This window comes from Hemiscyllium ocellatum, unplaced genomic scaffold (assembly GCF_020745735.1).
Source record: "Hemiscyllium ocellatum isolate sHemOce1 unplaced genomic scaffold, sHemOce1.pat.X.cur. scaffold_462_pat_ctg1, whole genome shotgun sequence".
In the NCBI taxonomy this organism is placed as follows: Eukaryota; Metazoa; Chordata; class Chondrichthyes; order Orectolobiformes; family Hemiscylliidae; genus Hemiscyllium; species Hemiscyllium ocellatum.
This window is the reverse complement of record NW_026869071.1, coordinates 255,927-280,034: the sequence shown is the minus strand read 5'-3', so window position 1 is coordinate 280,034 and position 24,108 is coordinate 255,927. Positions and strand designations below refer to the sequence as shown.

At 45.1% G+C, this 24,108-nt stretch overlaps 8 non-coding genes across 8 annotated transcripts; all 8 read right to left on the bottom strand.

The window, feature by feature from the left end:
• Window positions 1–1,320: 1,320 nt before the first annotated feature.
• trnal-uag (transfer RNA leucine (anticodon UAG)) lies at window positions 1,321–1,402 on the bottom strand. Its single transcript has one exon. It is a non-coding gene; the product is annotated as a tRNA-Leu (tRNA).
• A 2,831-nt stretch (window positions 1,403–4,233) lies between these two features.
• On the bottom strand, window positions 4,234–4,315 carry trnal-uag (transfer RNA leucine (anticodon UAG)). The gene has a single exon. It is a non-coding gene; the product is annotated as a tRNA-Leu (tRNA).
• Window positions 4,316–7,146: 2,831 nt separating this feature from the next.
• On the bottom strand, window positions 7,147–7,228 carry trnal-uag (transfer RNA leucine (anticodon UAG)). The gene has a single exon. It is a non-coding gene; the product is annotated as a tRNA-Leu (tRNA).
• A 2,830-nt stretch (window positions 7,229–10,058) lies between these two features.
• On the bottom strand, window positions 10,059–10,140 carry trnal-uag (transfer RNA leucine (anticodon UAG)). Its single transcript has one exon. It is a non-coding gene; the product is annotated as a tRNA-Leu (tRNA).
• Window positions 10,141–12,970: 2,830 nt separating this feature from the next.
• trnal-uag (transfer RNA leucine (anticodon UAG)) lies at window positions 12,971–13,052 on the bottom strand. Its single transcript has one exon. It is a non-coding gene; the product is annotated as a tRNA-Leu (tRNA).
• Window positions 13,053–15,883: 2,831 nt separating this feature from the next.
• trnal-uag (transfer RNA leucine (anticodon UAG)) lies at window positions 15,884–15,965 on the bottom strand. The gene has a single exon. It is a non-coding gene; the product is annotated as a tRNA-Leu (tRNA).
• A 2,831-nt stretch (window positions 15,966–18,796) lies between these two features.
• On the bottom strand, window positions 18,797–18,878 carry trnal-uag (transfer RNA leucine (anticodon UAG)). The gene has a single exon. It is a non-coding gene; the product is annotated as a tRNA-Leu (tRNA).
• A 2,831-nt stretch (window positions 18,879–21,709) lies between these two features.
• Window positions 21,710–21,791, bottom strand: trnal-uaa (transfer RNA leucine (anticodon UAA)). The gene has a single exon. It is a non-coding gene; the product is annotated as a tRNA-Leu (tRNA).
• Between the last annotated feature and the right edge of the window lie 2,317 nt (window positions 21,792–24,108).

Below are 24,108 nucleotides of genomic sequence, written 5' to 3'. Positions count from 1 at the left end.
ATGGAAATGCATTGCATTTCACTACGAGAGCAGATTTGTTCAAGCAAATTCGAAGGCAGGTTTGCAGATGGGAAAGCAAGCAGGAAAGCTCCGTTCTTGTCCATGTAAAAGGCTGCAGATGAAGAACAAAACAGTTTCGACCGCGGGAACCTATCTTGCGGAGGGTGAACGTGCTGATCACTATGCTACAGAAACAAGCCCACAGCCGCCCCTGCTGCAGCTCAGTGGTATCCGACACTGAAAGTTGAAGACGTTCTACCTTTCACCTTTCTGTTTCCAAATGCTCGTTGTTTCATGGGAGTTGTTTAATTTTGGCTGTGTGGTATGCATGGACGAGATACACCGAAGTATCTGTTTTCACGCGGTGTAGCCCAATAACGTTGTGTTGCTTACACCGGCTTTAAAGGATAACTTTTTAGCCGAGCTGGCCGTCGCAGTCTGTGGCACAATCATTTAGTCTGTTCGACTGCTCACTGGAAAGGTAGTATTGTGAAACACTGCAGAAACGAAGGACTTCCTTACTTTTGCTGCGACTGACCATACTCTGTGAAATTTTCCCAGATTCTCAGTTGAGGAGTTTTTGCAGCTGGAAATTACCTCAGAAAGCCTGTTAATTCGTAATGTATTGAACGAATCGCAAAACAGAAAACATTTGGCACGCAACACAAACAAAACTGGCAAACCAAATGCATTTTCAGATACAGTGAGCATGAATGCTAAATGTGAGACACTCCGAGGGCATGAGCCGTAAAGTAATCTCACAACTAACAACAGGGCAATTCCAAATTACTTTTCAATGATACTTGAGCCTCAGTGCACCACCATATCACAGACAATGCTGAAAAGAGAGAAAGAAAGAACATAATAAGAATGGGCCACAAAAAGTGAATTTCACCAATCACAGTCTCGATTAGATTACCTTTCCCTTCAGGGGTCTCCGGGACAGAAACGAAGGAAATTGGAGAAATTCAATAGCATATGACATCAAAATTCATCGGAACGATTTTCCCACTCGCCAGAAAGCCAAATAACGATGAATCGACTCACCGCAGGACTTTGTTTCACAACAGCGATGAAATAGCAGTCACCATTCGGTTCCAGTAAAATCTCAACATGCTTGGAACGTAAAGCAACAGTAGAGATGTTTGCAATTTTCCACGCGGGAGACGAACACGATCATGACAGCAGAGGAAATTTGGCACTTTCCCACTCGACAGTTGATTCCCAGGGAAACAAATCGAATTTTGTTCTGAACGAAACAACATCAGTGGTGGCAACGGCATTTCAACAAGCTGCACCGTTGCAGTCGATCAGCAGCAATGGCAGTGGTGGGATTCGAACCCACGCCCCTGTCGAGACTGGAACCTAAATCCAGCGCCTTAGACCGCTCGGCCACACTACCAACTGCGCCAGTTCCCCATTTTCTTTCACTTCCAATTGAGCTCCTGCATAACAACAGATGGAAAGTCAAGTGAAAAGGGTTCCATGATCCCTCTCGGACTCGCACGGCTGCGTGGATGTGCCCGGCTACAATATCAATTTCGCAGCAGATAATGATAGCCCATCAATCCGGATAAAAATCAATGGTAAGCTGAGGCTATCTTCTCAGACTCTTTTCAACTACAAATGTATCTGTGAGTGCGTGAGCATACATGTTCGCTTATGATTTGGTCAAATAACCATGAACTGCTTGACATTACTGCAATTTCGATTCTTACTTTGCTAAATGATTTCACCCATTGCTCGAAATAGGACAACTTTCACGTTTACACGGAACATGAAACACACCGGACTACAGGGAAAATAAACAAAGCTGAGCAGGCCGTGTTCCACATCATACCGTGCAGCATAGTTTCAGTCACTGTGTCTGTTTTGTAGAATAATAGTCCCAAAGAATGTTCTCCACACTAACACCGGAGGTAGCATTACAATCCGAGAACGACCGATCACATTGTGAGGATGCTCTGACCTCGGGGCCAGTTCGAGATGCCACTTTCCTTGCCTTTTATGCAATTGGCTGCAGGGATGTTCACACCTGGACATGAGCCACATCGACATCAACTGAGTTGGAAACCTGCGTGGGAATCGACGAGAAGCGACACAAAAAATCTTGCTAAATTCCATGGTGCTTATTAGAAATGCAGTTTCTGTTCACCTCAATTTAAAAGGCAGTTTCTGAACAGAGGAACTGAAATCAAAAGCTAATTATCTCACCCCACCCCCACTCCGGGAGTGGTGCTAACTGCACTTGATTGCTTTTTGTTCTCGATGTGAAGAGCTCTCACGCCTGAGTCACCTTCACGCCTCTTGTTGCTGAGTGACTCAAAAAGAAGGAGTTTCAACAGAGCTGCAACTGCCTCACTTTCCCAGTCGCTCTCCCCGTTTACATTTTCCTGCTCATCAGTGATTTAATGAAAACCAAAAGGATGCGATGTTATTCTGCAGCCTCTTTGTCGATTCCTCCGTTTAAATTCCAACATGGCTTAGATCTCGGGGCGCACCTTAATGCTAGCTTTGAAAGCACAGGTCCAGAGCTTCCTCTGAGAGTGCAATTTCTTTCATTGCTGTTGCTGATTGAATGAGCCACTAACGTGCGAACTGCTCCAAAACATGATGCAGGACCTCTGGTGCCAATTCTCGCACTTTGAATAACGACAGACAGCTTCCAAATGAGGCCTTTCAGATACGACTTTGGGGTACATTTGGCAGACAGAATAGTTCAGGAATCCGTGGTGCACTGTGACACCAGCGCATCACCTTCTTCCCTGTCTTTGAACCGGGCCGCCTCAGCAAGGAATGCAAATGCAGTATTGCTCTTCGTGGAAGGATCGGTAACTACACTCTCAAACTGAATGGCACATGATCAGAAGCAGTTTGTAGAATATCTTTACAATGCTCTGCACAGTAATCAAATGGAAATGCATTGCATTTCACTACGAGAGCAGATTTGTTCAAGCAAATTCGAAGGCAGGTTTGCAGATGGGAAAGCAAGCAGGAAAGCTCCGTTCTTGTCCATGTAAAAGGCTGCAGATGAAGAACAAAACAGTTTCGACCGCGGGAACCTATCTTGCGGAAGGTGAACGTGCTGATCACTATGCTACAGAAACAAGCCCACAGCCGCCCCTGCTGCAGCTCAGTGGTATCCGACACTGAAAGTTGAAGACGTTCTACCTTTCACCTTTCTGTTTCCAAATGCTCGTTGTTTCATGGGAGTTGTTTAATTTTGGCTGTGTGGTATGCATGGACGAGATACACCGAAGTATCTGTTTTCACGCGGTGTAGCCCAATAACGTTGTGTTGCTTACACCGGCTTTAAAAGGATAACTTTTTAGCCGAGCTGGCCGTCGCAGTCTGTGGCACAATCATTTAGTCTGTTCGACTGCTCACTGGAAAGGTAGTATTGTGAAACACTGCAGAAACGAAGGACTTCCTTACTTTTGCTGCGACTGACCATACTCTGTGAAATTTTCCCAGATTCTCAGTTGAGGAGTTTTTGCAGCTGGAAATTACCTCAGAAAGCCTGTTAATTCGTAATGTATTGAACGAATCGCAAAACAGAAAACATTTGGCACGCAACACAAACAAAACTGGCAAACCAAATGCATTTTCAGATACAGTGAGCATGAATGCTAAATGTGAGACACTCCGAGGGCATGAGCCGTAAAGTAATCTCACAACTAACAACAGGGCAATTCCAAATTACTTTTCAATGATACTTGAGCCTCAGTGCACCACCATATCACAGACAATGCTGAAAAGAGAGAAAGAAAGAACATAATAAGAATGGGCCACAAAAAGTGAATTTCACCAATCACAGTCTCGATTAGATTACCTTTCCCTTCAGGGGTCTCCGGGACAGAAACGAAGGAAATTGGAGAAATTCAATAGCATATGACATCAAAATTCATCGGAACGATTTTCCCACTCGCCAGAAAGCCAAATAACGATGAATCGACTCACCGCAGGACTTTGTTTCACAACAGCGATGAAATAGCAGTCACCATTCGGTTCCAGTAAAATCTCAACATGCTTGGAACGTAAAGCAACAGTAGAGATGTTTGCAATTTTCCACGCGGGAGACGAACACGATCATGACAGCAGAGGAAATTTGGCACTTTCCCACTCGACAGTTGATTCCCAGGGAAACAAATCGAATTTTGTTCTGAACGAAACAACATCAGTGGTGGCAACGGCATTTCAACAAGCTGCACCGTTGCAGTCGATCAGCAGCAATGGCAGTGGTGGGATTCGAACCCACGCCCCTGTCGAGACTGGAACCTAAATCCAGCGCCTTAGACCGCTCGGCCACACTACCAACTGCGCCAGTTCCCCATTTTCTTTCACTTCCAATTGAGCTCCTGCATAACAACAGATGGAAAGTCAAGTGAAAAGGGTTCCATGATCCCTCTCGGACTCGCACGGCTGCGTGGATGTGCCCGGCTACAATATCAATTTCGCAGCAGATAATGATAGCCCATCAATCCGGATAAAAATCAATGGTAAGCTGAGGCTATCTTCTCAGACTCTTTTCAACTACAAATGTATCTGTGAGTGCGTGAGCATACATGTTCGCTTATGATTTGGTCAAATAACCATGAACTGCTTGACATTACTGCAATTTCGATTCTTACTTTGCTAAATGATTTCACCCATTGCTCGAAATAGGACAACTTTCACGTTTACACGGAACATGAAACACACCGGACTACAGGGAAAATAAACAAAGCTGAGCAGGCCGTGTTCCACATCATACCGTGCAGCATAGTTTCAGTCACTGTGTCTGTTTTGTAGAATAATAGTCCCAAAGAATGTTCTCCACACTAACACCGGAGGTAGCATTACAATCCGAGAACGACCGATCACATTGTGAGGATGCTCTGACCTCGGGGCCAGTTCGAGATGCCACTTTCCTTGCCTTTTATGCAATTGGCTGCAGGGATGTTCACACCTGGACATGAGCCACATCGACATCAACTGAGTTGGAAACCTGCGTGGGAATCGACGAGAAGCGACACAAAAAATCTTGCTAAATTCCATGGTGCTTATTAGAAATGCAGTTTCTGTTCACCTCAATTTAAAAGGCAGTTTCTGAACAGAGGAACTGAAATCAAAAGCTAATTATCTCACCCCACCCCCACTCCGGGAGTGGTGCTAACTGCACTTGATTGCTTTTTGTTCTCGATGTGAAGAGCTCTCACGCCTGAGTCACCTTCACGCCTCTTGTTGCTGAGTGACTCAAAAAGAAGGAGTTTCAACAGAGCTGCAACTGCCTCACTTTCCCAGTCGCTCTCCCCGTTTACATTTTCCTGCTCATCAGTGATTTAATGAAAACCAAAAGGATGCGATGTTATTCTGCAGCCTCTTTGTCGATTCCTCCGTTTAAATTCCAACATGGCTTAGATCTCGGGGCGCACCTTAATGCTAGCTTTGAAAGCACAGGTCCAGAGCTTCCTCTGAGAGTGCAATTTCTTTCATTGCTGTTGCTGATTGAATGAGCCACTAACGTGCGAACTGCTCCAAAACATGATGCAGGACCTCTGGTGCCAATTCTCGCACTTTGAATAACGACAGACAGCTTCCAAATGAGGCCTTTCAGATACGACTTTGGGGTACATTTGGCAGACAGAATAGTTCAGGAATCCGTGGTGCACTGTGACACCAGCGCATCACCTTCTTCCCTGTCTTTGAACCGGGCCGCCTCAGCAAGGAATGCAAATGCAGTATTGCTCTTCGTGGAAGGATCGGTAACTACACTCTCAAACTGAATGGCACATGATCAGAAGCAGTTTGTAGAATATCTTTACAATGCTCTGCACAGTAATCAAATGGAAATGCATTGCATTTCACTACGAGAGCAGATTTGTTCAAGCAAATTCGAAGGCAGGTTTGCAGATGGGAAAGCAAGCAGGAAAGCTCCGTTCTTGTCCATGTAAAAGGCTGCAGATGAAGAACAAAACAGTTTCGACCGCGGGAACCTATCTTGCGGAGGGTGAACGTGCTGATCACTATGCTACAGAAACAAGCCCACAGCCGCCCCTGCTGCAGCTCAGTGGTATCCGACACTGAAAGTTGAAGACGTTCTACCTTTCACCTTTCTGTTTCCAAATGCTCGTTGTTTCATGGGAGTTGTTTAATTTTGGCTGTGTGGTATGCATGGACGAGATACACCGAAGTATCTGTTTTCACGCGGTGTAGCCCAATAACGTTGTGTTGCTTACACCGGCTTTAAAAGGATAACTTTTTAGCCGAGCTGGCCGTCGCAGTCTGTGGCACAATCATTTAGTCTGTTCGACTGCTCACTGGAAAGGTAGTATTGTGAAACACTGCAGAAACGAAGGACTTCCTTACTTTTGCTGCGACTGACCATACTCTGTGAAATTTTCCCAGATTCTCAGTTGAGGAGTTTTTGCAGCTGGAAATTACCTCAGAAAGCCTGTTAATTCGTAATGTATTGAACGAATCGCAAAACAGAAAACATTTGGCACGCAACACAAACAAAACTGGCAAACCAAATGCATTTTCAGATACAGTGAGCATGAATGCTAAATGTGAGACACTCCGAGGGCATGAGCCGTAAAGTAATCTCACAACTAACAACAGGGCAATTCCAAATTACTTTTCAATGATACTTGAGCCTCAGTGCACCACCATATCACAGACAATGCTGAAAAGAGAGAAAGAAAGAACATAATAAGAATGGGCCACAAAAAGTGAATTTCACCAATCACAGTCTCGATTAGATTACCTTTCCCTTCAGGGGTCTCCGGGACAGAAACGAAGGAAATTGGAGAAATTCAATAGCATATGACATCAAAATTCATCGGAACGATTTTCCCACTCGCCAGAAAGCCAAATAACGATGAATCGACTCACCGCAGGACTTTGTTTCACAACAGCGATGAAATAGCAGTCACCATTCGGTTCCAGTAAAATCTCAACATGCTTGGAACGTAAAGCAACAGTAGAGATGTTTGCAATTTTCCACGCGGGAGACGAGCACGATCATGACAGCAGAGGAAATTTGGCACTTTCCCACTCGACAGTTGATTCCCAGGGAAACAAATCGAATTTTGTTCTGAACGAAACAACATCAGTGGTGGCAACGGCATTTCAACAAGCTGCACCGTTGCAGTCGATCAGCAGCAATGGCAGTGGTGGGATTCGAACCCACGCCCCTGTCGAGACTGGAACCTAAATCCAGCGCCTTAGACCGCTCGGCCACACTACCAACTGCGCCAGTTCCCCATTTTCTTTCACTTCCAATTGAGCTCCTGCATAACAACAGATGGAAAGTCAAGTGAAAAGGGTTCCATGATCCCTCTCGGACTCGTACGGCTGCGTGGATGTGCCCGGCTACAATATCAATTTCGCAGCAGATAATGATAGCCCATCAATCCGGATAAAAATCAATGGTAAGCTGAGGCTATCTTCTCAGACTCTTTTCAACTACAAATGTATCTGTGAGTGCGTGAGCATACATGTTCGCTTATGATTTGGTCAAATAACCATGAACTGCTTGACATTACTGCAATTTCGATTCTTACTTTGCTAAATGATTTCACCCATTGCTCGAAATAGGACAACTTTCACGTTTACACGGAACATGAAACACACCGGACTACAGGGAAAATAAACAAAGCTGAGCAGGCCGTGTTCCACATCATACCGTGCAGCATAGTTTCAGTCACTGTGTCTGTTTTGTAGAATAATAGTCCCAAAGAATGTTCTCCACACTAACACCGGAGGTAGCATTACAATCCGAGAACGACCGATCACATTGTGAGGATGCTCTGACCTCGGGGCCAGTTCGAGATGCCACTTTCCTTGCCTTTTATGCAATTGGCTGCAGGGATGTTCACACCTGGACATGAGCCACATCGACATCAACTGAGTTGGAAACCTGCGTGGGAATCGACGAGAAGCGACACAAAAAATCTTGCTAAATTCCATGGTGCTTATTAGAAATGCAGTTTCTGTTCACCTCAATTTAAAAGGCAGTTTCTGAACAGAGGAACTGAAATCAAAAGCTAATTATCTCACCCCACCCCCACTCCGGGAGTGGTGCTAACTGCACTTGATTGCTTTTTGTTCTCGATGTGAAGAGCTCTCACGCCTGAGTCACCTTCACGCCTCTTGTTGCTGAGTGACTCAAAAGAAGGAGTTTCAACAGAGCTGCAACTGCCTCACTTTCCCAGTCGCTCTCCCCGTTTACATTTTCCTGCTCATCAGTGATTTAATGAAAACCAAAAGGATGCGATGTTATTCTGCAGCCTCTTTGTCGATTCCTCCGTTTAAATTCCAACATGGCTTAGATCTCGGGGCGCACCTTAATGCTAGCTTTGAAAGCACAGGTCCAGAGCTTCCTCTGAGAGTGCAATTTCTTTCATTGCTGTTGCTGATTGAATGAGCCACTAACGTGCGAACTGCTCCAAAACATGATGCAGGACCTCTGGTGCCAATTCTCGCACTTTGAATAACGACAGACAGCTTCCAAATGAGGCCTTTCAGATACGACTTTGGGGTACATTTGGCAGACAGAATAGTTCAGGAATCCGTGGTGCACTGTGACACCAGCGCATCACCTTCTTCCCTGTCTTTGAACCGGGCCGCCTCAGCAAGGAATGCAAATGCAGTATTGCTCTTCGTGGAAGGATCGGTAACTACACTCTCAAACTGAATGGCACATGATCAGAAGCAGTTTGTAGAATATCTTTACAATGCTCTGCACAGTAATCAAATGGAAATGCATTGCATTTCACTACGAGAGCAGATTTGTTCAAGCAAATTCGAAGGCAGGTTTGCAGATGGGAAAGCAAGCAGGAAAGCTCCGTTCTTGTCCATGTAAAAGGCTGCAGATGAAGAACAAAACAGTTTCGACCGCGGGAACCTATCTTGCGGAAGGTGAACGTGCTGATCACTATGCTACAGAAACAAGCCCACAGCCGCCCCTGCTGCAGCTCAGTGGTATCCGACACTGAAAGTTGAAGACGTTCTACCTTTCACCTTTCTGTTTCCAAATGCTCGTTGTTTCATGGGAGTTGTTTAATTTTGGCTGTGTGGTATGCATGGACGAGATACACCGAAGTATCTGTTTTCACGCGGTGTAGCCCAATAACGTTGTGTTGCTTACACCGGCTTTAAAAGGATAACTTTTTAGCCGAGCTGGCCGTCGCAGTCTGTGGCACAATCATTTAGTCTGTTCGACTGCTCACTGGAAAGGTAGTATTGTGAAACACTGCAGAAACGAAGGACTTCCTTACTTTTGCTGCGACTGACCATACTCTGTGAAATTTTCCCAGATTCTCAGTTGAGGAGTTTTTGCAGCTGGAAATTACCTCAGAAAGCCTGTTAATTCGTAATGTATTGAACGAATCGCAAAACAGAAAACATTTGGCACGCAACACAAACAAAACTGGCAAACCAAATGCATTTTCAGATACAGTGAGCATGAATGCTAAATGTGAGACACTCCGAGGGCATGAGCCGTAAAGTAATCTCACAACTAACAACAGGGCAATTCCAAATTACTTTTCAATGATACTTGAGCCTCAGTGCACCACCATATCACAGACAATGCTGAAAAGAGAGAAAGAAAGAACATAATAAGAATGGGCCACAAAAAGTGAATTTCACCAATCACAGTCTCGATTAGATTACCTTTCCCTTCAGGGGTCTCCGGGACAGAAACGAAGGAAATTGGAGAAATTCAATAGCATATGACATCAAAATTCATCGGAACGATTTTCCCACTCGCCAGAAAGCCAAATAACGATGAATCGACTCACCGCAGGACTTTGTTTCACAACAGCGATGAAATAGCAGTCACCATTCGGTTCCAGTAAAATCTCAACATGCTTGGAACGTAAAGCAACAGTAGAGATGTTTGCAATTTTCCACGCGGGAGACGAACACGATCATGACAGCAGAGGAAATTTGGCACTTTCCCACTCGACAGTTGATTCCCAGGGAAACAAATCGAATTTTGTTCTGAACGAAACAACATCAGTGGTGGCAACGGCATTTCAACAAGCTGCACCGTTGCAGTCGATCAGCAGCAATGGCAGTGGTGGGATTCGAACCCACGCCCCTGTCGAGACTGGAACCTAAATCCAGCGCCTTAGACCGCTCGGCCACACTACCAACTGCGCCAGTTCCCCATTTTCTTTCACTTCCAATTGAGCTCCTGCATAACAACAGATGGAAAGTCAAGTGAAAAGGGTTCCATGATCCCTCTCGGACTCGCACGGCTGCGTGGATGTGCCCGGCTACAATATCAATTTCGCAGCAGATAATGATAGCCCATCAATCCGGATAAAAATCAATGGTAAGCTGAGGCTATCTTCTCAGACTCTTTTCAACTACAAATGTATCTGTGAGTGCGTGAGCATACATGTTCGCTTATGATTTGGTCAAATAACCATGAACTGCTTGACATTACTGCAATTTCGATTCTTACTTTGCTAAATGATTTCACCCATTGCTCGAAATAGGACAACTTTCACGTTTACACGGAACATGAAACACACCGGACTACAGGGAAAATAAACAAAGCTGAGCAGGCCGTGTTCCACATCATACCGTGCAGCATAGTTTCAGTCACTGTGTCTGTTTTGTAGAATAATAGTCCCAAAGAATGTTCTCCACACTAACACCGGAGGTAGCATTACAATCCGAGAACGACCGATCACATTGTGAGGATGCTCTGACCTCGGGGCCAGTTCGAGATGCCACTTTCCTTGCCTTTTATGCAATTGGCTGCAGGGATGTTCACACCTGGACATGAGCCACATCGACATCAACTGAGTTGGAAACCTGCGTGGGAATCGACGAGAAGCGACACAAAAAATCTTGCTAAATTCCATGGTGCTTATTAGAAATGCAGTTTCTGTTCACCTCAATTTAAAAGGCAGTTTCTGAACAGAGGAACTGAAATCAAAAGCTAATTATCTCACCCCACCCCCACTCCGGGAGTGGTGCTAACTGCACTTGATTGCTTTTTGTTCTCGATGTGAAGAGCTCTCACGCCTGAGTCACCTTCACGCCTCTTGTTGCTGAGTGACTCAAAAGAAGGAGTTTCAACAGAGCTGCAACTGCCTCACTTTCCCAGTCGCTCTCCCCGTTTACATTTTCCTGCTCATCAGTGATTTAATGAAAACCAAAAGGATGCGATGTTATTCTGCAGCCTCTTTGTCGATTCCTCCGTTTAAATTCCAACATGGCTTAGATCTCGGGGCGCACCTTAATGCTAGCTTTGAAAGCACAGGTCCAGAGCTTCCTCTGAGAGTGCAATTTCTTTCATTGCTGTTGCTGATTGAATGAGCCACTAACGTGCGAACTGCTCCAAAACATGATGCAGGACCTCTGGTGCCAATTCTCGCACTTTGAATAACGACAGACAGCTTCCAAATGAGGCCTTTCAGATACGACTTTGGGGTACATTTGGCAGACAGAATAGTTCAGGAATCCGTGGTGCACTGTGACACCAGCGCATCACCTTCTTCCCTGTCTTTGAACCGGGCCGCCTCAGCAAGGAATGCAAATGCAGTATTGCTCTTCGTGGAAGGATCGGTAACTACACTCTCAAACTGAATGGCACATGATCAGAAGCAGTTTGTAGAATATCTTTACAATGCTCTGCACAGTAATCAAATGGAAATGCATTGCATTTCACTACGAGAGCAGATTTGTTCAAGCAAATTCGAAGGCAGGTTTGCAGATGGGAAAGCAAGCAGGAAAGCTCCGTTCTTGTCCATGTAAAAGGCTGCAGATGAAGAACAAAACAGTTTCGACCGCGGGAACCTATCTTGCGGAAGGTGAACGTGCTGATCACTATGCTACAGAAACAAGCCCACAGCCGCCCCTGCTGCAGCTCAGTGGTATCCGACACTGAAAGTTGAAGACGTTCTACCTTTCACCTTTCTGTTTCCAAATGCTCGTTGTTTCATGGGAGTTGTTTAATTTTGGCTGTGTGGTATGCATGGACGAGATACACCGAAGTATCTGTTTTCACGCGGTGTAGCCCAATAACGTTGTGTTGCTTACACCGGCTTTAAAAGGATAACTTTTTAGCCGAGCTGGCCGTCGCAGTCTGTGGCACAATCATTTAGTCTGTTCGACTGCTCACTGGAAAGGTAGTATTGTGAAACACTGCAGAAACGAAGGACTTCCTTACTTTTGCTGCGACTGACCATACTCTGTGAAATTTTCCCAGATTCTCAGTTGAGGAGTTTTTGCAGCTGGAAATTACCTCAGAAAGCCTGTTAATTCGTAATGTATTGAACGAATCGCAAAACAGAAAACATTTGGCACGCAACACAAACAAAACTGGCAAACCAAATGCATTTTCAGATACAGTGAGCATGAATGCTAAATGTGAGACACTCCGAGGGCATGAGCCGTAAAGTAATCTCACAACTAACAACAGGGCAATTCCAAATTACTTTTCAATGATACTTGAGCCTCAGTGCACCACCATATCACAGACAATGCTGAAAAGAGAGAAAGAAAGAACATAATAAGAATGGGCCACAAAAAGTGAATTTCACCAATCACAGTCTCGATTAGATTACCTTTCCCTTCAGGGGTCTCCGGGACAGAAACGAAGGAAATTGGAGAAATTCAATAGCATATGACATCAAAATTCATCGGAACGATTTTCCCACTCGCCAGAAAGCCAAATAACGATGAATCGACTCACCGCAGGACTTTGTTTCACAACAGCGATGAAATAGCAGTCACCATTCGGTTCCAGTAAAATCTCAACATGCTTGGAACGTAAAGCAACAGTAGAGATGTTTGCAATTTTCCACGCGGGAGACGAACACGATCATGACAGCAGAGGAAATTTGGCACTTTCCCACTCGACAGTTGATTCCCAGGGAAACAAATCGAATTTTGTTCTGAACGAAACAACATCAGTGGTGGCAACGGCATTTCAACAAGCTGCACCGTTGCAGTCGATCAGCAGCAATGGCAGTGGTGGGATTCGAACCCACGCCCCTGTCGAGACTGGAACCTAAATCCAGCGCCTTAGACCGCTCGGCCACACTACCAACTGCGCCAGTTCCCCATTTTCTTTCACTTCCAATTGAGCTCCTGCATAACAACAGATGGAAAGTCAAGTGAAAAGGGTTCCATGATCCCTCTCGGACTCGCACGGCTGCGTGGATGTGCCCGGCTACAATATCAATTTCGCAGCAGATAATGATAGCCCATCAATCCGGATAAAAATCAATGGTAAGCTGAGGCTATCTTCTCAGACTCTTTTCAACTACAAATGTATCTGTGAGTGCGTGAGCATACATGTTCGCTTATGATTTGGTCAAATAACCATGAACTGCTTGACATTACTGCAATTTCGATTCTTACTTTGCTAAATGATTTCACCCATTGCTCGAAATAGGACAACTTTCACGTTTACACGGAACATGAAACACACCGGACTACAGGGAAAATAAACAAAGCTGAGCAGGCCGTGTTCCACATCATACCGTGCAGCATAGTTTCAGTCACTGTGTCTGTTTTGTAGAATAATAGTCCCAAAGAATGTTCTCCACACTAACACCGGAGGTAGCATTACAATCCGAGAACGACCGATCACATTGTGAGGATGCTCTGACCTCGGGGCCAGTTCGAGATGCCACTTTCCTTGCCTTTTATGCAATTGGCTGCAGGGATGTTCACACCTGGACATGAGCCACATCGACATCAACTGAGTTGGAAACCTGCGTGGGAATCGACGAGAAGCGACACAAAAAATCTTGCTAAATTCCATGGTGCTTATTAGAAATGCAGTTTCTGTTCACCTCAATTTAAAAGGCAGTTTCTGAACAGAGGAACTGAAATCAAAAGCTAATTATCTCACCCCACCCCCACTCCGGGAGTGGTGCTAACTGCACTTGATTGCTTTTTGTTCTCGATGTGAAGAGCTCTCACGCCTGAGTCACCTTCACGCCTCTTGTTGCTGAGTGACTCAAAAAGAAGGAGTTTCAACAGAGCTGCAACTGCCTCACTTTCCCAGTCGCTCTCCCCGTTTACATTTTCCTGCTCATCAGTGATTTAATGAAAACCAAAAGGATGCGATGTTATTCTGCAGCCTCTTTGTCGATTCCTCCGTTTAAATTCCAACATGGCTTAGATCTCGGGGCGCACCTTAATGCTAGCTTTGAAAGCACAGGTCCAGAGCTTCCTCTGAGAGTGCAATTTCTTTCATTGCTGTTGCTGATTGAATGAGCCACTAACGTGCGAACTGCTCCAAAACATGATGCAGGACCTCTGGTGCCAATTCTCGCACTTTGAATAACGACAGACAGCTTCCAAATGAGGCCTTTCAGATACGACTTTGGGGTACATTTGGCAGACAGAATAGTTCAGGAATCCGTGGTGCACTGTGACACCAGCGCATCACCTTCTTCCCTGTCTTTGAACCGGGCCGCCTCAGCAAGGAATGCAAATGCAGTATTGCTCTTCGTGGAAGGATCGGTAACTACACTCTCAAACTGAATGGCACATGATCAGAAGCAGTTTGTAGAATATCTTTACAATGCTCTGCACAGTAATCAAATGGAAATGCATTGCATTTCACTACGAGAGCAGATTTGTTCAAGCAAATTCGAAGGCAGGTTTGCAGATGGGAAAGCAAGCAGGAAAGCTCCGTTCTTGTCCATGTAAAAGGCTGCAGATGAAGAACAAAACAGTTTCGACCGCGGGAACCTATCTTGCGGAAGGTGAACGTGCTGATCACTATGCTACAGAAACAAGCCCACAGCCGCCCCTGCTGCAGCTCAGTGGTATCCGACACTGAAAGTTGAAGACGTTCTACCTTTCACCTTTCTGTTTCCAAATGCTCGTTGTTTCATGGGAGTTGTTTAATTTTGGCTGTGTGGTATGCATGGACGAGATACACCGAAGTATCTGTTTTCACGCGGTGTAGCCCAATAACGTTGTGTTGCTTACACCGGCTTTAAAAGGATAACTTTTTAGCCGAGCTGGCCGTCGCAGTCTGTGGCACAATCATTTAGTCTGTTCGACTGCTCACTGGAAAGGTAGTATTGTGAAACACTGCAGAAACGAAGGACTTCCTTACTTTTGCTGCGACTGACCATACTCTGTGAAATTTTCCCAGATTCTCAGTTGAGGAGTTTTTGCAGCTGGAAATTACCTCAGAAAGCCTGTTAATTCGTAATGTATTGAACGAATCGCAAAACAGAAAACATTTGGCACGCAACACAAACAAAACTGGCAAACCAAATGCATTTTCAGATACAGTGAGCATGAATGCTAAATGTGAGACACTCCGAGGGCATGAGCCGTAAAGTAATCTCACAACTAACAACAGGGCAATTCCAAATTACTTTTCAATGATACTTGAGCCTCAGTGCACCACCATATCACAGACAATGCTGAAAAGAGAGAAAGAAAGAACATAATAAGAATGGGCCACAAAAAGTGAATTTCACCAATCACAGTCTCGATTAGATTACCTTTCCCTTCAGGGGTCTCCGGGACAGAAACGAAGGAAATTGGAGAAATTCAATAGCATATGACATCAAAATTCATCGGAACGATTTTCCCACTCGCCAGAAAGCCAAATAACGATGAATCGACTCACCGCAGGACTTTGTTTCACAACAGCGATGAAATAGCAGTCACCATTCGGTTCCAGTAAAATCTCAACATGCTTGGAACGTAAAGCAACAGTAGAGATGTTTGCAATTTTCCACGCGGGAGACGAACACGATCATGACAGCAGAGGAAATTTGGCACTTTCCCACTCGACAGTTGATTCCCAGGGAAACAAATCGAATTTTGTTCTGAACGAAACAACATCAGTGGTGGCAACAGCATTTCAACAAGCTGCACCGTTGCAGTCGATCAGCAGCAATGGCAGTGGTGGGATTCGAACCCACGCCCCTGTCGAGACTGGAACCTAAATCCAGCGCCTTAGACCGCTCGGCCACACTACCAACTGCGCCAGTTCCCCATTTTCTTTCACTTCCAATTGAGCTCCTGCATAACAACAGATGGAAAGTCAAGTGAAAAGGGTTCCATGATCCCTCTCGGACTCGCACGGCTGCGTGGATGTGCCCGGCTACAATATCAATTTCGCAGCAGATAATGATAGCCCATCAATCCGGATAAAAATCAATGGTAAGCTGAGGCTATCTTCTCAGACTCTTTTCAACTACAAATGTATCTGTGAGTGCGTGAGCATACATGTTCGCTTATGATTTGGTCAAATAACCATGAACTGCTTGACATTACTGCAATTTCGATTCTTACTTTGCTAAATGATTTCACCCATTGCTCGAAATAGGACAACTTTCACGTTTACACGGAACATGAAACACACCGGACTACAGGGAAAATAAACAAAGCTGAGCAGGCCGTGTTCCACATCATACCGTGCAGCATAGTTTCAGTCACTGTGTCTGTTTTGTAGAATAATAGTCCCAAAGAATGTTCTCCACACTAACACCGGAGGTAGCATTACAATCCGAGAACGACCGATCACATTGTGAGGATGCTCTGACCTCGGGGCCAGTTCGAGATGCCACTTTCCTTGCCTTTTATGCAATTGGCTGCAGGGATGTTCACACCTGGACATGAGCCACATCGACATCAACTGAGTTGGAAACCTGCGTGGGAATCGACGAGAAGCGACACAAAAAATCTTGCTAAATTCCATGGTGCTTATTAGAAATGCAGTTTCTGTTCACCTCAATTTAAAAGGCAGTTTCTGAACAGAGGAACTGAAATCAAAAGCTAATTATCTCACCCCACCCCCACTCCGGGAGTGGTGCTAACTGCACTTGATTGCTTTTTGTTCTCGATGTGAAGAGCTCTCACGCCTGAGTCACCTTCACGCCTCTTGTTGCTGAGTGACTCAAAAAGAAGGAGTTTCAACAGAGCTGCAACTGCCTCACTTTCCCAGTCGCTCTCCCCGTTTACATTTTCCTGCTCATCAGTGATTTAATGAAAACCAAAAGGATGCGATGTTATTCTGCAGCCTCTTTGTCGATTCCTCCGTTTAAATTCCAACATGGCTTAGATCTCGGGGCGCACCTTAATGCTAGCTTTGAAAGCACAGGTCCAGAGCTTCCTCTGAGAGTGCAATTTCTTTCATTGCTGTTGCTGATTGAATGAGCCACTAACGTGCGAACTGCTCCAAAACATGATGCAGGACCTCTGGTGCCAATTCTCGCACTTTGAATAACGACAGACAGCTTCCAAATGAGGCCTTTCAGATACGACTTTGGGGTACATTTGGCAGACAGAATAGTTCAGGAATCCGTGGTGCACTGTGACACCAGCGCATCACCTTCTTCCCTGTCTTTGAACCGGGCCGCCTCAGCAAGGAATGCAAATGCAGTATTGCTCTTCGTGGAAGGATCGGTAACTACACTCTCAAACTGAATGGCACATGATCAGAAGCAGTTTGTAGAATATCTTTACAATGCTCTGCACAGTAATCAAATGGAAATGCATTGCATTTCACTACGAGAGCAGATTTGTTCAAGCAAATTCGAAGGCAGGTTTGCAGATGGGAAAGCAAGCAGGAAAGCTCCGTTCTTGTCCATGTAAAAGGCTGCAGATGAAGAACAAAACAGTTTCGACCGCGGGAACCTATCTTGCGGAAGGTGAACGTGCTGATCACTATGCTACAGAAACAAGCCCACAGCCGCCCCTGCTGCAGCTCAGTGGTATCCGACACTGAAAGTTGAAGACGTTCTACCTTTCACCTTTCTGTTTCCAAATGCTCGTTGTTTCATGGGAGTTGTTTAATTTTGGCTGTGTGGTATGCATGGACGAGATACACCGAAGTATCTGTTTTCACGCGGTGTAGCCCAATAACGTTGTGTTGCTTACACCGGCTTTAAAAGGATAACTTTTTAGCCGAGCTGGCCGTCGCAGTCTGTGGCACAATCATTTAGTCTGTTCGACTGCTCACTGGAAAGGTAGTATTGTGAAACACTGCAGAAACGAAGGACTTCCTTACTTTTGCTGCGACTGACCATACTCTGTGAAATTTTCCCAGATTCTCAGTTGAGGAGTTTTTGCAGCTGGAAATTACCTCAGAAAGCCTGTTAATTCGTAATGTATTGAACGAATCGCAAAACAGAAAACATTTGGCACGCAACACAAACAAAACTGGCAAACCAAATGCATTTTCAGATACAGTGAGCATGAATGCTAAATGTGAGACACTCCGAGGGCATGAGCCGTAAAGTAATCTCACAACTAACAACAGGGCAATTCCAAATTACTTTTCAATGATACTTGAGCCTCAGTGCACCACCATATCACAGACAATGCTGAAAAGAGAGAAAGAAAGAACATAATAAGAATGGGCCACAAAAAGTGAATTTCACCAATCACAGTCTCGATTAGATTACCTTTCCCTTCAGGGGTCTCCGGGACAGAAACGAAGGAAATTGGAGAAATTCAATAGCATATGACATCAAAATTCATCGGAACGATTTTCCCACTCGCCAGAAAGCCAAATAACGATGAATCGACTCACCGCAGGACTTTGTTTCACAACAGCGATGAAATAGCAGTCACCATTCGGTTCCAGTAAAATCTCAACATGCTTGGAACGTAAAGCAACAGTAGAGATGTTTGCAATTTTCCACGCGGGAGACGAACACGATCATGACAGCAGAGGAAATTTGGCACTTTCCCACTCGACAGTTGATTCCCAGGGAAACAAATCGAATTTTGTTCTGAACGAAACAACATCAGTGGTGGCAACAGCATTTCAACAAGTTGCACCGTTGCAGTCGATCAGCAGCAATGGCAGTGGTGGGATTCGAACCCACGCCCCTGTCGAGACTGGAACCTAAATCCAGCGCCTTAGACCGCTCGGCCACACTACCAACTGCGCCAGTTCCCCATTTTCTTTCACTTCCAATTGAGCTCCTGCATAACAACAGATGGAAAGTCAAGTGAAAAGGGTTCCATGATCCCTCTCGGACTCGCACGGCTGCGTGGATGTGCCCGGCTACAATATCAATTTCGCAGCAGATAATGATAGCCCATCAATCCGGATAAAAATCAATGGTAAGCTGAGGCTATCTTCTCAGACTCTTTTCAACTACAAATGTATCTGTGAGTGCGTGAGCATACATGTTCGCTTATGATTTGGTCAAATAACCATGAACTGCTTGACATTACTGCAATTTCGATTCTTACTTTGCTAAATGATTTCACCCATTGCTCGAAATAGGACAACTTTCACGTTTACACGGAACATGAAACACACCGGACTACAGGGAAAATAAACAAAGCTGAGCAGGCCGTGTTCCACATCATACCGTGCAGCATAGTTTCAGTCACTGTGTCTGTTTTGTAGAATAATAGTCCCAAAGAATGTTCTCCACACTAACACCGGAGGTAGCATTACAATCCGAGAACGACCGATCACATTGTGAGGATGCTCTGACCTCGGGGCCAGTTCGAGATGCCACTTTCCTTGCCTTTTATGCAATTGGCTGCAGGGATGTTCACACCTGGACATGAGCCACATCGACATCAACTGAGTTGGAAACCTGCGTGGGAATCGACGAGAAGCGACACAAAAAATCTTGCTAAATTCCATGGTGCTTATTAGAAATGCAGTTTCTGTTCACCTCAATTTAAAAGGCAGTTTCTGAACAGAGGAACTGAAATCAAAAGCTAATTATCTCACCCCACCCCCACTCCGGGAGTGGTGCTAACTGCACTTGATTGCTTTTTGTTCTCGATGTGAAGAGCTCTCACGCCTGAGTCACCTTCACGCCTCTTGTTGCTGAGTGACTCAAAAAGAAGGAGTTTCAACAGAGCTGCAACTGCCTCACTTTCCCAGTCGCTCTCCCCGTTTACATTTTCCTGCTCATCAGTGATTTAATGAAAACCAAAAGGATGCGATGTTATTCTGCAGCCTCTTTGTCGATTCCTCCGTTTAAATTCCAACATGGCTTAGATCTCGGGGCGCACCTTAATGCTAGCTTTGAAAGCACAGGTCCAGAGCTTCCTCTGAGAGTGCAATTTCTTTCATTGCTGTTGCTGATTGAATGAGCCACTAACGTGCGAACTGCTCCAAAACATGATGCAGGACCTCTGGTGCCAATTCTCGCACTTTGAATAACGACAGACAGCTTCCAAATGAGGCCTTTCAGATACGACTTTGGGGTACATTTGGCAGACAGAATAGTTCAGGAATCCGTGGTGCACTGTGACACCAGCGCATCACCTTCTTCCCTGTCTTTGAACCGGGCCGCCTCAGCAAGGAATGCAAATGCAGTATTGCTCTTCGTGGAAGGATCGGTAACTACACTCTCAAACTGAATGGCACATGATCAGAAGCAGTTTGTAGAATATCTTTACAATGCTCTGCACAGTAATCAAATGGAAATGCATTGCATTTCACTACGAGAGCAGATTTGTTCAAGCAAATTCGAAGGCAGGTTTGCAGATGGGAAAGCAAGCAGGAAAGCTCCGTTCTTGTCCATGTAAAAGGCTGCAGATGAAGAACAAAACAGTTTCGACCGCGGGAACCTATCTTGCGGAAGGTGAACGTGCTGATCACTATGCTACAGAAACAAGCCCACAGCCGCCCCTGCTGCAGCTCAGTGGTATCCGACACTGAAAGTTGAAGACGTTCTACCTTTCACCTTTCTGTTTCCAAATGCTCGTTGTTTCATGGGAGTTGTTTAATTTTGGCTGTGTGGTATGCATGGACGAGATACACCGAAGTATCTGTTTTCACGCGGTGTAGCCCAATAACGTTGTGTTGCTTACACCGGCTTTAAAAGGATAACTTTTTAGCCGAGCTGGCCGTCGCAGTCTGTGGCACAATCATTTAGTCTGTTCGACTGCTCACTGGAAAGGTAGTATTGTGAAACACTGCAGAAACGAAGGACTTCCTTACTTTTGCTGCGACTGACCATACTCTGTGAAATTTTCCCAGATTCTCAGTTGAGGAGTTTTTGCAGCTGGAAATTACCTCAGAAAGCCTGTTAATTCGTAATGTATTGAACGAATCGCAAAACAGAAAACATTTGGCACGCAACACAAACAAAACTGGCAAACCAAATGCATTTTCAGATACAGTGAGCATGAATGCTAAATGTGAGACACTCCGAGGGCATGAGCCGTAAAGTAATCTCACAACTAACAACAGGGCAATTCCAAATTACTTTTCAATGATACTTGAGCCTCAGTGCACCACCATATCACAGACAATGCTGAAAAGAGAGAAAGAAAGAACATAATAAGAATGGGCCACAAAAAGTGAATTTCACCAATCACAGTCTCGATTAGATTACCTTTCCCTTCAGGGGTCTCCGGGACAGAAACGAAGGAAATTGGAGAAATTCAATAGCATATGACATCAAAATTCATCGGAACGATTTTCCCACTCGCCAGAAAGCCAAATAACGATGAATCGACTCACCGCAGGACTTTGTTTCACAACAGCGATGAAATAGCAGTCACCATTCGGTTCCAGTAAAATCTCAACATGCTTGGAACGTAAAGCAACAGTAGAGATGTTTGCAATTTTCCACGCGGGAGACGAACACGATCATGACAGCAGAGGAAATTTGGCACTTTCCCACTCGACAGTTGATTCCCAGGGAAACAAATCGAATTTTGTTCTGAACGAAACAACATCAGTGGTGGCAACAGCATTTCAACAAGTTGCACCGTTGCAGTCGATCAGCAGCAATGGCAGTGGTGGGATTCGAACCCACGCCCCTGTCGAGACTGGAACTTAAATCCAGCGCCTTAGACCGCTCGGCCACACTACCAACTGCGCCAGTTCCCCATTTTCTTTCACTTCCAATTGAGCTCCTGCATAACAACAGATGGAAAGTCAAGTGAAAAGGGTTCCATGATCCCTCTCGGACTCGTACGGCTGCGTGGATGTGCCCGGCTACAATATCAATTTCGCAGCAGATAATGATAGCCCATCAATCCGGATAAAAATCAATGGTAAGCTGAGGCTATCTTCTCAGACTCTTTTCAACTACAAATGTATCTGTGAGTGCGTGAGCATACATGTTCGCTTATGATTTGGTCAAATAACCATGAACTGCTTGACATTACTGCAATTTCGATTCTTACTTTGCTAAATGATTTCACCCATTGCTCGAAATAGGACAACTTTCACGTTTACACGGAACATGAAACACACCGGACTACAGGGAAAATAAACAAAGCTGAGCAGGCCGTGTTCCACATCATACCGTGCAGCATAGTTTCAGTCACTGTGTCTGTTTTGTAGAATAATAGTCCCAAAGAATGTTCTCCACACTAACACCGGAGGTAGCATTACAATCCGAGAACGACCGATCACATTGTGAGGATGCTCTGACCTCGGGGCCAGTTCGAGATGCCACTTTCCTTGCCTTTTATGCAATTGGCTGCAGGGATGTTCACACCTGGACATGAGCCACATCGACATCAACTGAGTTGGAAACCTGCGTGGGAATCGACGAGAAGCGACACAAAAAATCTTGCTAAATTCCATGGTGCTTATTAGAAATGCAGTTTCTGTTCACCTCAATTTAAAAGGCAGTTTCTGAACAGAGGAACTGAAATCAAAAGCTAATTATCTCACCCCACCCCCACTCCGGGAGTGGTGCTAACTGCACTTGATTGCTTTTTGTTCTCGATGTGAAGAGCTCTCACGCCTGAGTCACCTTCACGCCTCTTGTTGCTGAGTGACTCAAAAAGAAGGAGTTTCAACAGAGCTGCAACTGCCTCACTTTCCCAGTCGCTCTCCCCGTTTACATTTTCCTGCTCATCAGTGATTTAATGAAAACCAAAAGGATGCGATGTTATTCTGCAGCCTCTTTGTCGATTCCTCCGTTTAAATTCCAACATGGCTTAGATCTCGGGGCGCACCTTAATGCTAGCTTTGAAAGCACAGGTCCAGAGCTTCCTCTGAGAGTGCAATTTCTTTCATTGCTGTTGCTGATTGAATGAGCCACTAACGTGCGAACTGCTCCAAAACATGATGCAGGACCTCTGGTGCCAATTCTCGCACTTTGAATAACGACAGACAGCTTCCAAATGAGGCCTTTCAGATACGACTTTGGGGTACATTTGGCAGACAGAATAGTTCAGGAATCCGTGGTGCACTGTGACACCAGCGCATCACCTTCTTCCCTGTCTTTGAACCGGGCCGCCTCAGCAAGGAATGCAAATGCAGTATTGCTCTTCGTGGAAGGATCGGTAACTACACTCTCAAACTGAATGGCACATGATCAGAAGCAGTTTGTAGAATATCTTTACAATGCTCTGCACAGTAATCAAATGGAAATGCATTGCATTTCACTACGAGAGCAGATTTGTTCAAGCAAATTCGAAGGCAGGTTTGCAGATGGGAAAGCAAGCAGGAAAGCTCCGTTCTTGTCCATGTAAAAGGCTGCAGATGAAGAACAAAACAGTTTCGACCGCGGGAACCTATCTTGCGGAAGGTGAACGTGCTGATCACTATGCTACAGAAACAAGCCCACAGCCGCCCCTGCTGCAGCTCAGTGGTATCCGACACTGAAAGTTGAAGACGTTCTACCTTTCACCTTTCTGTTTCCAAATGCTCGTTGTTTCATGGGAGTTGTTTAATTTTGGCTGTGTGGTATGCATGGACGAGATACACCGAAGTATCTGTTTTCACGCGGTGTAGCCCAATAACGTTGTGTTGCTTACACCGGCTTTAAAAGGATAACTTTTTAGCCGAGCTGGCCGTCGCAGTCTGTGGCACAATCATTTAGTCTGTTCGACTGCTCACTGGAAAGGTAGTATTGTGAAACACTGCAGAAACGAAGGACTTCCTTACTTTTGCTGCGACTGACCATACTCTGTGAAATTTTCCCAGATTCTCAGTTGAGGAGTTTTTGCAGCTGGAAATTACCTCAGAAAGCCTGTTAATTCGTAATGTATTGAACGAATCGCAAAACAGAAAACATTTGGCACGCAACACAAACAAAACTGGCAAACCAAATGCATTTTCAGATACAGTGAGCATGAATGCTAAATGTGAGACACTCCGAGGGCATGAGCCGTAAAGTAATCTCACAACTAACAACAGGGCAATTCCAAATTACTTTTCAATGATACTTG